This window comes from Macadamia integrifolia, chromosome 13 (assembly GCF_013358625.1).
Source record: "Macadamia integrifolia cultivar HAES 741 chromosome 13, SCU_Mint_v3, whole genome shotgun sequence".
Lineage (NCBI taxonomy): Eukaryota > Viridiplantae > Streptophyta > Magnoliopsida > Proteales > Proteaceae > Macadamia > Macadamia integrifolia.
In genome coordinates, this window is record NC_056569.1 from 940194 (window position 1) to 954327 (window position 14134).

At 38.3% G+C, this 14134-nt stretch overlaps 1 pseudogene; it reads right to left on the reverse strand.

Annotated features, from left to right (window-relative positions):
• LOC122059769 overlaps window positions 1-14134 on the reverse strand; it is a 31379-nt pseudogene that overhangs the window by 12805 nt on the left and 4440 nt on the right.

A 14134-nucleotide genomic window follows, 5' to 3' on the forward strand; every position in this document is an offset into this window, starting at 1 on the left:
GTGATGTAAGCAATTAAATTTGTATCTTCAAATCAATTACATTAAATAAAGATTTGGAAGTGGAGGTCAAAGAGAGGATACCTTAAATAGATGAGTTCCTGTGTAAGCATCCACAGCACTAAAGGGATCATCAAGCAGATAAATATCAGCATCATGGTACAAAGCACGTGCAATCTGTATTCTTTGTTTTTGTCCACCACTAAGGTTGACCCCCTTGTCACCTATGATAGTCTGGTCCCCAAAGGCTAATAATTCTATGTCCTTCTTCAATGAACATGCTTCAAGAATTACCTCATACTTGTCTTTGTCCATCTCTTTACCAAATAATATATTCTCTACTATCGTGTCACTCTGTATCCAAGGTAATTGTGGAACATAGGCCTTTGTCCCGTTCAACTTAATAGACCCAGATACCTTTGGCACTTCCCCTAATATGCATGAAATTAGGCTTGACTTTCCTGACCCAAGAGAACCACAAACAGCCACCCTCATACCATGGTATACTCGAAAATTAAGATCTTTTAGTGTGAGATTAGGAGATTGGAGGTCCCAACAAAAATTCCCATTGACTATTTCAACTGCAATCTTGATATAATCTTTTGGAAGCGTATGTACTATATCCGGATGAACATCATTGAGACAAAGGAATGAGACTACCCTATCGAGCGAAACTTTAGTCTGAACTATCATAGAAATTGTGTCTGGGAGATTATAAATGGGACCTCGCAATATCGTAAATGTTGCAAGTGCTGACAAAATCTTCCATGACTCTAGTGGAATTCCTATAAGTACACAAAACCCAAAAGTAACAATAGATACAAACATGGGAGCAGACATATAAACAGAGCCAGTAAGAGCGGATGTATAAAGTAGTTTTTTTAACCATTTTGTTTCCAACTTCCTGAGTTTAATTATCTTAGCCAAAAACTTCATCTCCCAAGCATGGAGCTTGAGAATCTTCATATTCTTCAAAGCTTCAGATGTCACCTTCATCCTTCGATCTTTTGAATCCATTAATTTCTCTTGAAATCTTTCCTGTAATTTTCCGAGTGGAATATTTGCTAACATCAAAATTATTGTAGCAATAAAAGCCACAAGTGAAGCGAGCCTAAGACTCTCATATAAAATCAACAATGCTAAAACAATCTGAAGAGGCACCCTCCATATGTTGTGCAAGTACCAGCTAAAGAAGCCAATCCTTTCAACATCAACATTTATCAAATTAATGTTCTCCCCACTACTATGGTCCCACTTTGATTGGCTTGAAAGCCTGAGAACCTTCTTATAGATTGCTGTTAACAAGGCTGCACGGACCCTATTTCCCATCTTTCGCAATTGAAAGAATAAATGTCTCTCTGAGAGGCTTGTTATAAGCTTTGAAAGAAAGAAAACAAACACTAGCATAAAGCCTTTATATTTTAATTGGTGAGGACTATTGAGATATTGAATAAAGGCTTTAATAAGGTATGGTCCAATATAAGAAGCCAATGTGTGGATAATGGAGAATAGAGTCGTCCATAGAATTTCTTTCCATGTTGAAAGAAGCAATGCCTTCACTAGCTTGATTGTGTTTATCTGACCAACATTACCTCTATCATTACCATCAAATTCAAGGTTATTTCTAAAATGAGTAAAGACCACCTTGGCACTATCACAATTGGCAAGTTGAGGAACATCTTCAAGGTCTAACGTCTTTTTACACCCAAGTGCAATTAAAGAGTCCATCCAAGTGAAAGTAAAAATACTAAGAACATTGGCATTTGCATAAGAAGTTACACCCTCTCCAACATAATTTGATCCTTTTATATTGTCATCATTACTTGGATCAGGACTATTTTTCAAGAGAGGTTCTAAAAGATGGAAATCTTCATCTTCTCGCCCTTTGCCAAATAACCCAATATAGCACAAAAACAAACCAGCAGTAATGGATGTAGAATCAGAGACCCATAATAGGGATGGTAAGGACCAATTCTTCCAATGCAAACTAAAATGTGTAGCAAGATAAGTACTAGACAATAGGAAGTAGAAGGCCCACCAAATCCTTAGTAAATTGGGGAACATATGCTCACTCGATTGAGAAAACTGGAAGTGCAAGTAAACAGATATCACAAACCAAGTAAGTGTTCTAAATGTAAAATCCAATTGAGCAACAACATTTAGGTTAGGCCAACCATGTCTATACCCAGAGAAGTATATTAACAACCATAGGAAAAGATGACAGAAAGCTAGGCCCAAGCAAGATATGAAGGCTAACCAATAATGTAAAAAGTAAGTATTCTTAAACATCGATTTTGGATTTTCAACGGTAGGCATCATGCGTCTCTTGTAAGCCCAAAACATGGATAAGAGTAATAACAATATTAGATGTGAAGTAGCAGAAAAACCATCCAGAAAAATGGTTGCAGAAGATTGCGAAAATGATGTCCAAATACTCATATCAATATTTGTTTGTTCAAAAGCAACCATGTTTGCATCTTCTATTTGTAACTTGGTGGCTTAGTTTAGGCCATTCCAACGCAAATCCCGACCGCATTACCACTTTTAACTGATGTGAGCTTATTTGCAAAAATGTTGTGAAAAGTCTAGCATCTAAATACCAACTGTTTCTATCTTACGTGTTCTAGAAAGACGACCAATATTGGAATCTCAACATCACCCTTATATGTAGCTGAACCTGTTAACGAATAGACAGAACAAAACTAATTGAGAATATTAAAGAGCAAGAGTATTAAACAAATTTAACAGAAAAATCAATAATGCTTATATATAATTTAAACCATGTTCATTTATTAAGAACACAATAAAGATATTAGACACTCAAATAATATGAAATGATATAAACTGATTAATATTTTACAATTAATATATTGGAGCAAAATGTAAGGAAAGGCAAAGAACCTCATATCACGAGAACACCAAGTGATGCATTGTAATAGATTTCTATACAAAAGTAGGGAGAGAATTAGGCACGCCGGTAGCTAGTGGCTCAACTAGGGGGTGCTGGGATGAAGGGGGCATGGGGGTCATTTCCAAAAGGGAGGGAGAGAGTGAATACAACTTTTCTCAATTAAATCAGAAAATCAGATCCCAGACTAAACAAAAATGGGTTCCACAACTGACAATAAAAGGCCATTCTTCTAGCAACGTAACTTATCTGATGATCAATGGGCTGAGGGAAATAGAGATTAATAGAAACAGCTTCTTAGTTCTGGATTACCTAGAGGTGATGCTGGATACAAGCCAAGATCCCACAAGTTCTACAATATTTGCTCTAATGGATGCAACTCAACTAGATCAAAATGTGGAAAACAATTACTAAAATTGAAGCATGATATGCTTCAAGGAGATATTGACTGTGCTCTATCTGCTAGTCCTGCCTTGACAACTGAAGTATTTTCGATTCCGGTCACCACAGATCATCTGGAACCGGCTACTGAAACAATAACATCAACTCCGAAGGAACCTGTCTTTCAAGTCTTTCTAATTGTAAATGGTGATCATGGGAAAGGCTTACCTAGGAGCAATGACCCCAGTGAGAGGCCTATTCATGATGGAAGCAATAGCTCATTCTAGATAATAGAAGAAGAGTACAGCAGGAAGCATTGCTAGTTTTCCATTTGATCCCCAACAAGAATAGCAAGAAAAAGGTTCCAAGGGCATCAAGATGTATTGTATTTGCAAGAAGCAATGACAATTTCTTCCTCATTCTTCCAATGACAACAAAAATAGTGAATTGAAAAACATTTTAAGGTGTCAAGTTCTACAGACACCTATATAGGTGTCATTCAAACACGCCCTTATTAAAAAGATATCAGTGGAAACATTCTAAATATTTCTTTACTAGTGAGAGTTAACCAACCAATCAGTTATACCGATTCCTTCCACACTTCATTATCAACGTGACCTCTCTCTCTCTCTCTAAAAATTTGTCTGCAAATTAAGGAAGGGAAAACAATGCACAAAGAGTAGCTAGAGGCTACCCCCTAAAACACTCGAAGACAGGCCTTAGCAGAGTTAGGGTATTGGTTCTTGGCAATGACAGCCTGATAATGTTCCTCCACATCTAAGGAAATACTTTTGATACTGATTGGCCTGACCTAATCTTATTCTAAAAGATTCAAGAATTTGTTTCATGCCAAATGTGGTCAATAATGCAACAGAATGCTAGTTTAGCAATACATCCTATAAGTCTCCCTTGAATGAGTTCTCTATTCATTGCGTCTCCATCTCTTCCACACTCCCTCTAGGGCTTCTCGAGGGTGAGCACAATTATAGGATAACTCTCAAGATTTGAAAGGAGGAGGAACATTTAAAGAATAGATGGTCTCTATTTTCCAGCCCTGCCCAACAGAAACAACAATAGGGAGCTACATGAATATCATGTTTAGTACTGCATTTGGAGGCTTCTAGTTTTTAGTAAATTGGAAGGAAAAATCATTGGGCATTAATGACTCAAAATCCCTCTGCACTTTATGGATTTTATATAATTTGGCATGGACTTTACTAGGCTCACATAATGTGGGGGACACCGCTTAGATTTCAATACAAACACATTATGGTGTATTTTTCACATCGAGAACCCCATGAAATAATGGGATGACTGGCAACTTATTGGACAACTAATTGGCTATGGGACACCTTAATGTGAGGTTACCATTTTCGTCTTGGTGGAGGTGATCCTGAGTTTTACCAAGAGAGGAGAGGGGAACTAGAACAAAACATCAGAAACTGTTGTCTTAGGGAATAACTTTTGCTACTTGGTTGACTAGAAGAGTTGGGTCTCTAATGCTGATTAATCTCTTATCTTGTCATGTTTTTTTATTTTTTATTTTTTTCATAAATGGAATGGAATGGAATAGGGAAGGACTGTAGACAAACTTCCATTTTAAAGTTCATGTTGTTTCCTTTGTTGGGTGGTATCTTGATAGTTGACACTATTGGCACCTGCTGAGGATATTTGCCTCATTATATCATTGGATTCTTTCCTTTCCTTCAGCTTTCAAATTTTCAATATATGCTTCTTGTCATGTTTGGAAAAAAAAAAAGGGAAGGGAGGGGAGGGAATGAATGCCCCCTAGTGAAATCGAAAAAATCCACCTCTTTTTATGCCAATATGCGCTCCTTCATTGGCCCACACTGACACAAGGATCGTGCAACTAGAAAGGGGAAAGAACTATCCCTGGTTAGATGGCCCCATGAAGAAGCGCACATGGGCATAAAGACATGGTGGATTTTGAATTTCACATGAGCGGAGGCGTAATTCACCGCCCGAGTGTGGCACAGGGTCACGGGACTAGGACCGTTCTTTTGCACAAAAAATATAACAAATGGAAAAAAAAAAAAAAAAAAAAAGAAGGGAGAGGATACCATAAAAGGCAATGTGGCCTGCATCAATAACAGGACAAATGGGAGTACACACAGAAGCATCAACAGCAGTGAGATTTCTGTCTATCGTGGGGGTGGGGCCATCATTTCACCCGTGTTTGGGTGTAGAGACCTTGTTGTCTCCTAGACTTCTTTTTCTGAAAAGAAAATATAAAAGAAATCCAAGTGAAACAACAAAAACAAAAAAGACAAAACGACCAAAAGTTGCATAAGAGATAAACGATTCAGACTCCAAGCCAAAGCCAGTTAGAGGACAGCATTTGAAAGTGTCAATGATCAGTCTTTCACAGGGTTTTGTTAGATCCTGAAACCTTCTCACAAGAAGTTCAGTTACATGAGAAAAGAGGAAAAGGAGCAGAAAAACCGTGCATCGATTTGAGGTTCTTAAGCCTTACACCTAGCTTATTTAACACTACAAAACTTCAATCCTGCTCAACAGAAATGAAGGAAAACGGGAATCCAACGTGAATTCTCTAGGGGGGAGAGAGAGAGAGAGAGAGAGAGATGTGCACCTTAGGGAAGAAGCTACAAATTATTGTGTTTCTGGATGACGAACGTTTACCTTCATTGAGAACTAGGTGACTTGTGTGGGAACAAAGGGAGCATTTCTCAGTTATGAAGGAAATGATAATTCCTGAGAAATAGCAGGAAAGTTAGAGGTCCATGTAATTTGAAGCGTTTCACCGCCTTAGATAAAGGAAAGCATTTGTTAGTTACAAGGAAATGGGCGTGTGTGACTGACTTGGTCTCGTTGACTGTAGACTTCCAGAAATAGGAAAATGGCTTGTCCGTATCCTCCGAGCGTTTCAGGGATAGTCGCTAGATGTGCAGTCACGTCCATTTCTCCTTTCCTAAATTTGAAAAAAAAAACTCAACTTTTTATTCATTTTCTTTATTTTTATTGAAGTTTGGAAGAGATTCTGGATTTTTCCTACAAGTTATTCGATTCACATAAAAATATAAAAAGGGCATGTTTGGGGCACAAGGTTCCCACACGTGCAAGGTCCAAAGGGATGAGAATTACTCACCTTTACCCTGAGAATATTGAGAGGTTGTTTCGATGGTTTGACCACCAGGTCGCAATATTTGTATCTTACGATTCCCATATTGTTCACTAACTAATCTCAAGGACCAAAATTCTGAGTAAAATTGTTCATTTCCTAAATTATTTGTTGATTCTCAAAATTTCACAAATTATTCTAAGATTTTCCAAGCAATTGGATTTGGGTCAGGATTTTCATGAATGAAATTGTTGCCAAATCACTCGTGAATTATTCAAGAATTTGCTAATATGATCTTGTCACAAAGGCTTTTTCATCATTTCACATGTTATTAGTTTAGTATATGTTATATCAATAATATCAAATGATACCAACCCCCAATTTACAATCTTAATTCATGTCCCCTCCCCTCCCCTCCCCTCCCCTCTCCTCTCCTCTCCTCTCCTCTTGCCATTCATCATGTAGATTAGAATCTTGCATCATACCATTTAATTTCTATACTATTCTTAGAATGATAAATAATTAGCAGTTAGCTACCTAGCTAGTGTGACCTCAAATTCATGGGCTAAAGGCCCGATCCAGTGCAACTTCTTCCTTGAGCCCATCCATGCGCAGGTACTGACAGAAGAGGATAGTTCTATATTTGCTTAGTGGCATGGAAAATTAACTACTATCCTCCTATTATGTTTTGAAATAGATTGAACTTGTAACATCAACTTAAACTTGCCAATGTAATGTGACCTCACTAGTAGAAGAACTTCGATGAACCGAAAGAAGATAAGGGAACCGGATGACCCATTGGAGAGTAATTCCTTCCTTGGTTGTAAACCAACCCAATATACCTAGAACCTTTAACTTCATTTTGCTGACCATTAGCAAGGGAAAAAGAAAAAAAAAAAGTTGTCAAGAAATTTTTGTGACATTAATCTTGACATGCGTAAAGCGGATTGGGATAAAACCTTTCAAAGGGATGCACAAATATGTGGAGATCAAGCCCACAAAAAATTAAGTTCTAACTGAGCTACCTTATACTTCACCCAAATATCTGCCATGTGGTAAATCAAGTGAGAGCCCAAATTTATGGATAGGTAGGGGTCAAGGTCCCATATCTGAATGTCAAGTTTGAGGTTTATTAGATTGACCACATGTGAAAATAAGGTACCCAAGGGGCAGCGCAACCCAAGGGGATAATGCAGTTGGTAAGAAACGAACTTGGTACGAGTTGTAAACTCGGATGTCCTAAGTTCGACTCCTACTTTGCACACCTTGAACCACTCACAAGGGGGTGTTTAGTGATTTTCATTGCTTTCAGTGAAAGTTGAATGGTTCTCATTCAACCACAGTATGATCCAGTCCATGCGATTGTGTGGTCAATATGGGCCCGCGAAACTAGTCAGGCTGAAGGCCTGGATACCCGTCGTTAGCAAAAAAAAAGTGAAAATAAAGCTTTAAATATCCACTTAAGGTTCAAATTTTTATGTAAATAGTTAAAAGAAAAATGGACAGATTAAAAAAAATGTCAATGCAAGATTCAATTATTTGACTTTGAAATTTGACAAGTGATCGATCCTAATTATTAACTATGCTAATCTGATCTTCTCACAACTCATATGCTGCAACATGGAGTACTTAGTTACTATATGAAAAGAAAGAAAGCCATCAGAATTATTTCCAGTGGGTTCAAGGGTTGCCTACCCTTTTGATCAATTGTAAAGGCTGTCATTATAGTAAAGGTGGACAAAAGCAGGAGTTGGGTTCTCTCCACAATTTGTGGTAATGTATACCATTAATGACTCAGATCTTGAACTTTTTCTTTTCCTTCGAGGGTTAAGCTTTACATGAATAACTAGCCAGATAAGAAAAGAAAATAAAAGACTGGATTTCAAAGAATTAACCAGAATTGAGGGGTAATTTTGGCTTCTAAAAAATTTGAGGGTTGAAGGGAAATTGGAAATTTGCTTTAATGATAGTCACAAAAGAGATGTCTTTCACTTTTTGTAAGGGAAATTGGAAAATAACAGAATACATTTAAACATTTAGGGGACTAGAAAAAGCCTTGCCCCTGTTTTTTTATTTGTATATTCCACCTCTATATATAAATTCAAAGCCCCCTCTCCAGGCAGTAAACCCATTCCCGCAAATCCATAGTCCCAACTCATTTTGTTCTCTGTTTCATTTCCACCATGACACATCTTATTATGTTGTTTGGCCTTCTGATAGTAGCATACTTTGGTGTAAGAAAAATGATGTTTTCCATTATTCATTCATTTTAGTTTGTTATTGCATTTCATATTTCATCTTTCTCATTGACTGTTTTTGTTTTTGTTTTTTTTTCTTTTTCCCTTCCCAAGAAATTACAAGGTCTTCAAACTGGAAATGCCTACTCACAATACTGGGAAGAGCATATTGATCTTGCACAGCCTCCACATTGGTTAGTTGCAAAGGCTTCTCCATTAAGCCTCTATCAAGAGGCTATATTTCTAAAGCTTATGGAGGAAAATGGGTTGACTTCCCACCTGCATTCATTTTGTAAGCAAGCTAATATTGGTTGCTCTACAAATGCACTAGTAAAGAAGATAACAAATGACACAACCCTACCACCAGTAGCTAGTGGAATGGTGTCAAAGAGAAATATGATGATCTTCCAAATGAAACACCCCTATCAGTTGCAAACCAAGGGGGATTGCCTTATTTCCGGGAGTCAATGGTGAAAGAAGGAGGTTTCATGCCTATCCCTAATCTAAGGGACCCAGTGTCATATAAATCATTCTTGCCGTGATTTCTCATGTCAAATATCCCATTTTCCATAGCATAGATCAAGGAATTGAATAAGCTTTTTGATGTAGTGGATGATTCTGACATGGATGAGTATATTCAGAATACCCTCAAGATATGTGAGAGATGCCCAATTCGAGACGAGAAATGCACCTGTGCAACTTTCGTAGAAGATCTCATTTACTTTGTCGTCAAGAAATTAGGGCACCATGTACACATATGGAGTACTGAAAGCGTTGAAGGATCTTATGAGAATGTCATAATTGGATCTAAGAAACTCATGCATAGAAATCTCTTTGAACCTCCAGTTTTATGTCACAGTATGCTATTCCTATTTCAAGTCTATTATTGCCATATTTTCTAGAAAGTGAAAGTATATGCAGTTGATATATTTGCTAGGAAGAAAGTGAATCATGGCATGCCACTATGATACATCAACTTGGATCAATTGTAAAAGCTGTCATTTTTTTTCCTTTATTTTTTTTTTAATTGCGTGGTTTGTTTATTTTCACTTATTTATTTATTTAATTTTAATTGCATGGCTTGCGTTTTTAAATTCTTAGATGACGAATGGTTAGGACGTTATTTTAGATACATATGTTTAGGACGGTAGTTAGAATTAGATCACAACCATTAATAGGTTCACTTTCGCATTATTAAAAGAAAAAATAAATAAAGTGGCTGCTCTCTCTGAGTTCGACCCGTAGCTACACTGATCCGTACACTGGCGGTTACATTTAAAATCTCAAACAGTGACTTCAATGCAGTCCTAGCTGATCATGAAAGGCGGGGGCCGAGAAGATTCTGCTTAGGGGCGGCAACTGAATTCAGAGCTATGGTTGATGCTACTTCAATGATTCAGGCTCCGTCCACTGATAGGAAATTCATCTGGTCAAATAACAGAAGAAGAGGGAACGTATCAGCTGTCCCTGGATAGGACTTTTGTGAATGAAGCTTGGCTGGAGTTATTTGATAACTGTTCTCAGCAAGTCCTCCAGTGAATTGCCTTTGACCATGTGCCTTTGCTTGTCTGTTTGGGCATGACCACAAAACCTTAGAACCTCCCCTTCCGCATCAATAACTTTTGGATGGAGCATCCTAGTTTTTTTTATATGGTTCGTAATTCTTGAAGGCCTAGTGTAACTGGATCACACACTTTTATTCTAGGCCAGAAGCTCAAAAGATTAAAAGTTGCTATGAAACTATGGTCATGAGAGACCTTCCCTCACCTAGACCATGAGATTGCCATTTCTCAATCTCAACTAGATCAAATTCAGAAAGAATTGAGGAAGAGGGGCATTCTGAGGAGTTGTTTGATCTCGAGGTTGACGCCAAAACAAGATTCTTAAAAGCCTCTGAATACCAAGAGAAGCTGCGCTGGCAAAAATCCAGAATAAGATGGCTTCGAGATGGTGATAAATGCTCGAGATTTTTTCATGTCTTGGCAAAAGTGAAAAGGGCTAAGAATTACATTTCTACCATTGAAAAAGAAGATGGTGAGACTATTTCTGATCAGGGTCTTCTGGGGAATCATATTGCTCAGTTCTATGAAGTCTTTCATAGACGCGTGGACCTAGCCAGCCATCCAGCCTTATTTAATTGCATCCTTAGAATTCTTTAGGACTTTGATCGCCTGGTTTTGGATTCTATTCCTCTGGAAGATGAAATCAAGAGAGCAGTTTGGGACCTTGACCCTGATAGCTCTCCAGGTCCAGATGGTTTTTCAGGAATATTCTTCAGGACCTACTGGGAGATTATTGGCTTCAATGTTTGCAGAGCTATGAGGGGCTTCTTCTCTTCAAGTATTCTTCCAAAAGGAATTAATAACAATTTTTTGCTTTTAATTCCTAAGGTAGATGGATCCAGAACCCTTGGGAAATTTCGCCCTCTCTGCCTGGGGAATTTTTTCTGCAAGGTTCTGTCAAATATTATGGCCTCTCGAATCTCTTCTCTCCTCCCTAGGCGTATCTCCCCTAAGCAAGGAGCCTTCTAAAAAGGCAAATTTATTCAGACGAATATTGGTTTAGCTTCTGAGCTAGCTAACCTCTTGAGTAATTCTGCTAGAGGAGGAGGCCTTGGTTTAAAGATGGATATCTTAAAGGCCTTTGATACCTATCCTGGGATTTTTTATTTAATGTTCTGCACAAGTTTGGATTCTCTGACACTATGATTGGCTGGATCCACACCCTGTTAGAATCTGCTCGTATTTCAGTCCTTCTAAATGGGGGGCCTATCGGTTTCTTCCTAGTCAATAGAGGCCTGTGGCAGGGAGATCCTATCTCCCCCATTATCTTTATTATGGCTGAAGAAGTTTTGTGCCGTGGTCTTAAGGAGCTACCTGTAAAAGGCCTTATTAAGCCCATTGCTGGTCCTCGGGGGGCAGCAATCCCGACTCATCTTTTATTTGCAGACGACGTTTTCATTTTTTTGAATGCATCCAAGAAATACATTAGAATCTTGAGATCTTTCTAGACTATTATCAAAATTGTTCTGGGCAATTTTTCAATCTTAAAAAGAGCAAACTGTTCTTGGGTTGAATTCCTCCAATCAGGAAGCAGTGGCTAGTAGAGGAATTAAATATTCCCACATGTAATTTTCCAACCAAATATTTGGGTGTGGAGATCTTTCATGGCATGTTAAGCGTGACCCACTTCTCCCAGTGATGGATAAAATTAAAAGCAAGCTTGAAGGTTGGAAGGGCAAGCTTCTTTCAATGGTTGGTCGGGTTGAATTAGTAAAATCTGTAATTTCTGAAATGCCTCTGCATAGCTTCTCTATCTATTGGTGGTCTTCCCCCTTGATTAAACTGCTAGAACGTTGGATGCGAAACTTCATCTGGACTGGGGAGATAGACACCTCCAAAGCCATCACTGTCAGATGGGGTCTTGTATGCAAACCAAAGAAGGAAGGCAACCTTGGTCTAAGAAGACTTAGGGATGTTAACATGGCCTTGATTGCGAAGCTCGCCTGGAAAATTAAAAATGAAGACTCGCAACTGAGTTCTCTGATTAGAGCTAGATTTATCTCTAGTTCTGGAGAGTTTAAAAGTGGCTACAAAAAATCCTCTATCTGGTCGGGAGTGAAGAGACTATGGTCTTTTGTGACAGATAATAAAAAATGGATCATTGGCAAGGGGCATAGCATTGATTTTTGGTATGCTAGCTGGTGGGGCAAAAAATCTATTAGAGAGTTGTCTGGGCTGCCTAATGAGGTTTTCTCATCTCTAAATCACGCTGTAGCTGATTTCATAGAAAACAATCAGTGGTGTCTTCCACATGTTGACTCTACTATGCTGAAGGATGCTTTTGCTATTATTAAAAAAAATTAAGCTGCCCTCCTCAATCTCAAATGATCATTGTCTATGGGGTCTTGATACGATGGGGGTGTTCTCTGTAAAGTCTGCTTGGGAGGGCCTCAGATCTTGGTCTCCTGTAGCTCCCTGGGCGGGGCTGATTTGGGGTAAATTCATTCCCCCGAGACTCTCTATGCTGGGATGGCGATGGGTCTACGAAAAATTCCCTACTGACGATATGATTCAGGCTAAAGGTATCACTCACTCTTCCAGATGTGATCTGTGTGGTGCGTCATCTGAATTCTTCGTCCATCTATTTTTTGAGTGCGATCTCTCTATTTGAATTTGGAAAGGTGTTCTAGATTTTTTTAATTTTTCCTAGCCAAATTGTATCTCTACGGATGCTCTTATTGCTTGGTGCAAGAATAAAGCTCGAGGTTGGTGCTTGAAAAACCTCTGGGAGATTAGTCTTCTCTCTGTAATTGCCGTTATCTTGTTCGAAAGAAACCAGCGAAGATTTGAGGGGAATTCTCGTAGTCTTGTCAGGATTGTTAGTGCCATCCGAGGGCAAATTAGCTTCACATGCTCCCACATGAAAATCTCTCATAGAAATGCAACTGATTTATTAATTTGCCGAAAGTTCAACCTCTCCTCTTCCCATCACAGAGAGCGATCTATATTGGAGGTGCACTGGTGCAAGCTTTTCCCCTCTTGGATAAAGCTCAACGTGGATGGATGCTCTCTTGGTAATCCAGGAAGAGCTGGTGGAGCTAGAATTTTTAGAGATAGTGATGGCAGGAAAATTCGCTGCTTCAATTTCTATCTGGGAATTTCAACTAGTTTCTTAGCTCAAATCTGGAGTATCCTCAGGGGTATGTGGCTAGCGTATGAGATGAACATCAATCGTCTGTGGATTGAGTCAGACTCTTCGGCAACGGTCTTCATTTTTCAGCATAGACTCATTCCCTGGGTCATCCTTCAAGCACGGTCTGCACTTACAGAGTACCTTAACTCCATTGAATGGAAAATATCTCACTGCTTCAGAGAAGCAAACCCTGTGGCTGATTTTTTGGCCAAGGATGCAGCAAAGGCAGGATTTGACAACGATGATGTGCAGCTCCCCTCTCACGTGGCTAGAGAGCTGCAATTAGACATTGATGGTCACTCTAGATTTAGATTCCTAAACACTTTGAAATAGCAGGTCTGAGTCTCTGTTGATGGCTTTGCCGAAGGTGGAGACTCTTAGCCCGCTCCTGTAATATATATATATATATATATTTTTTTTCTATTAATATAATCTGATCTTCTAGCAAAAAAGATAGGATTCCAAAAAAGGTATAATCGTTGTGAGTGAGGGGCCCCTAGATAGCATAGTTCGATAGCGAATTATTATTATTATTATTATTATTATTATTATTATTATTATTTTGGGTTAGTTACACTTAGGCTATGTTTGGTAGCCAAGAGAAGAAAATAAATTAAATGGTGAGAAAATAAAAAGAGTATGTATGTTTGGTAACCAAGAGAAGAAAAGAAAAAAATTCAAAAAATTTTGAATTTTAGGAGAGAGATAGACACATAGGAAATCATTGTGTAATCATTCATTTTTTGTCTTATAATGTTTTCATATTTTCTCATGTTGTCTTGTGTTTTTTGCAAGATTTTTTTTTTTTTTTTTTTT